This window comes from Arachis ipaensis, chromosome B1 (genome assembly GCF_059453495.1).
Source record: "Arachis ipaensis isolate K30076 ecotype BB chromosome B1, ASM5945349v1, whole genome shotgun sequence".
NCBI classification, from domain to species: Eukaryota; Viridiplantae; Streptophyta; class Magnoliopsida; order Fabales; family Fabaceae; genus Arachis; species Arachis ipaensis.
The window spans coordinates 132,794,424-132,797,941 of record NC_142436.1 but is presented as its reverse complement, the minus strand read 5'-3'; the positions used below and the strand labels follow the sequence as shown (position 1 = coordinate 132,797,941).

The 3,518-nt window shown below is 41.3% G+C and overlaps 1 non-coding gene across 1 annotated transcript; it reads left to right on the top strand.

Annotated features, from left to right (window-relative positions):
• Positions 1 to 2,991: 2,991 nt before the first annotated feature.
• Positions 2,992 to 3,098, top strand: LOC148578427 (small nucleolar RNA R71). Its single transcript, XR_015902942.1, has one exon. It is a non-coding gene; the product is annotated as a small nucleolar RNA R71 (small nucleolar RNA).
• Positions 3,099 to 3,518: the final 420 nt, after the last annotated feature.

The following is a 3,518-nucleotide window of genomic DNA, read 5'->3' as shown; positions in this document are numbered from 1 at the left end:
GAATTTTTGGAGAAAAAATTTTATTTTATAAAAGGATTTGTGAGGATAGCTAATTAAACATACACAAGCCATAAAGGGAATCAAATAAAACATACACAAGGGCAACATCATATATAAACGTAACATATTGCATAGATCATACATACATATAAAGGTACTGTCATATATATATATATAAGGGGGGAGGGTATCTGTCGTTGGGGTTTGGGAGGGGGTCACAGGTGTGGGGTCTTGGGCAAGGGTGCAAGGGCTTGGGAATGGGGGTAGGATAAAGGTTGATTGGGAATATGTGGGGAATGGAATAAGGGAAAGGGAATCAAGAGGGGATTTGATTGGGACTATGTGGGATTTGGTTTAAATTTGGCCAAACTTGATAAGCTGGCGCCAAACTTGGGTGGATGGAAGGTTGGCGCTATGGCACCCGAACTGAGTATCCTCTCCTGGCGTCGAACTTGGTGGAGCACAAGTTTGGCGCCAACCCCAATTATTTTTTTTTACTTCCACGCCAAACGCCAAGGGAGCCAAGTTTGGCGTCCCCCTGGTAGTGTGCAATGCTCCATTGTATGCAACTCCCACGCCAAACTTGAAAAGTTCAAGTTTTGGCGTCAACTCTTCTCGCTGTGCTTCTTTATAAGGCGTCGTTCCTGGCGCCAGACTTAGAAAAGCCAAGGTCTGGCGCCAACCCTCCAGGGAGAAAACTCTATTGTGCACGCACACACAACGCTAAACTTGGATATCCCAAGTTTGGCGCCACCCAGTCCAAAACTTACATCTCCAGGGTGGCCAAAATTTTTCTAAGTATCTGGGTTCCTGTTTTTAACATTCTGCATGATCAAAATACATGTAAAATAAAGGAAAAATAGTAAAAACTCAATGAGATTCAAATAAATAATAAAATCAAAGCAACAAAAATTAAACTAAGGATACGAAATTATCGGGTTGCCTTCCGACAAGTGCTTCTTTACCGTCAAGAAGGAGGAGGACCATAGGGACTCAGTTCTTCACCCCTCACTGTGAATCTTCTCCCTATGTCCCCATAAAGTAACTCAATATGCTCCAGAGAGAGGATTCTGTTTACTGTATAAGTCCACACTGGATTGCAAGTCAACACCACCTTCATTTCTGGGGAGAAACCTTCAGGGGGGATCTTTTTGTTTCTCCATCCTATGGGTACTTTCTTTTTAGGACCCTCTCCCTTGGTGGATGATGCATTGTCAACACCAAACTTAGGTTTGATGTCAGAGGAAATTTTGTTGTTTGTCACCAAAAGAGGTTTGAGTTGTAGATCCTGTTGTGCATCATCAGGGGTTTTTGAAGATTTGGATCAATAAGCTTAGTCTGCATGCACCTCTCTTCTTCACCTGTTGAATGTATATCTTTGAAGACATGAAAGACCAGTTGCTTATTATGCACTCTAAGCACTAATTCACCTTCTTCCACATCAATCAGAGCTCTTCCAGTGGCTAGGAATGGTCTTTCTAGAATTATAGAGGCATTCTCATCCTCCCCTGTGTCAAGAATCACAAAATCACCTAGGAGGAAGAACTTACCCACTTTGACCAAGATATTCTCCACTAATCCATATGCGGGCTTTAGAGATTTGTCTGCCATCTGTAATGCTATCCTTGTGGATTGTGCCTCTTGGATTTGCAACATCTTCATCACAGACAAGGGCATTAAATTGATGCTTGCTCCCAGATCACATAACGCTTGCTTAAAGGTTGTGCTCCCAATGGTACATGGAATTTGAAAGCTCCCTGGATCTGGCATCTTCCTTTGCAAGTTATTCAGAATGATGGCACTACATTCTTGAGTCAGGACCACTGTCTCATCTCCCTTTAAAGGCTTCTTATTTGACAACAATTCCTTCATGAACTTAACATATAGAGGCATTTTCTCAAAAACCTCAGCAAAATGAATATTAATTTGTAACTTTCTGAAAACTTCCAAGAACTTTGAAAACTGCTTGTCCTTGGTCTCTTTTTGAAGTCTCCGAGGATATGACATCTTAGGCTTATACTCGGGAGCTTTAGGCAATATAGGATGAGTGTCAAGAGAGACTGAGGAGGGGTTGTCTGCACGCTTAAGAGGGGCATGTACTATTGTGTCTTTAGTCTGCTCTGGAGCTTCTTTTTCAACCGGCTCCTCGGTAACTTGTGCTTCCGTACTTGCCACTTGTCCACTTATCAAGGTGATAGCCTTACACTCCTCTCTTGAATTTGGAATTGTGTTACCAGGAAGGCTATTTGCAGTCCTCTGATCAATTTTATTAACTTTTGTGGCTAATTGACCCATCTGAATCTCCAAGTTCTTGATTAATGCTCTACTTTCATGTATAAAACTCGCCATTAGTGCTTCCAAATCAGTAGTATTCTGAGACTGAGGAGTTGCTTGCTGAGATGACTGAAACTGGTGGTTATTAAAATTCTGTTGAAAACCACCCTGAGAATTATTATTAAAATTCTATGGCCTCTGAGGTTGCTCTCTCCACCCAAAATTTGGATGATTTCTCCATCCCTGATTATAGGTCTTTTAGTATGGATCATTATTAGGGTGTCTAGGAGCACTCCCTATGTAATTGATCTGTTCAGAAGAAGACTGAGCATAATTATAATTCTCATTTTGCATAAAATTACCTGTCATGGCATAAGGGACCCCTTGAGGTGTATTCTGGGTGTTGACAGCTAAAACTTGCATTCTTCTCAACTGTTGAATAATTAGACTTATTTGCTGAGACAAAAATTTGTTCTGAGCAAGAAGAGCATCAACAGCTTCCACTTCTAAAACACCTTTCTTCTGAGGGGTTAGAGAGGCCACAGGGTTCCTGTTAGAGGAATATAAGTATTGGTTGTTAGCAACCAACTCAATAAGTTCAGTGGTCTCCTCTGGTGTCTTCTTCATGTGAAAAGAACCACTGCAGAATTATCTAAGTGCATCTTGGGCATTTCACATAAGTCCTCATAAAAGATATCCAGCTGAGTCCATCTAGAGAACATGTCCGGAGGGCATTGCCTAGTCAGTAGCTTGAATCTCTCCCAAGCTTCATAAAAAGTCTCAACATCTTTCTGTCTGAAAGTATGAACCTCCACCCTTAGCTTAGTCAGCTTTTGAGGTGGAAAAAGTTTAGTCAGAAATCCAGTGACAACCTTTTTCCAAGTATCCAGACTCTCCTTGGATTGAGAATCTAACCACAACTTTTCTCTATCCCTCATTAAATGGGAAGAGCATGAGTTTGTATACCTCAGGATTCACTCCATTGGTCTTCACAGCATCACAAATCTGCAGGAAATCAGAAATAAATTGATTCGGGTCTTCCTGAGGAAGTCCATGATACTGACAATTTTGTTGCACAAGAGTAACTAGCTGTGGCTTCAGTTCAAAGTTGTTTGTAGCTATAGGGGACACCACAATGCTTTTTCCATAAAGATCTGCATTGGGAACAGTGTATGAGCCAAGCACTCTTCTAGGTTGCTCATTCTCAATTGGATTTGCCACATTGGCATTAGCAGCATGATTAT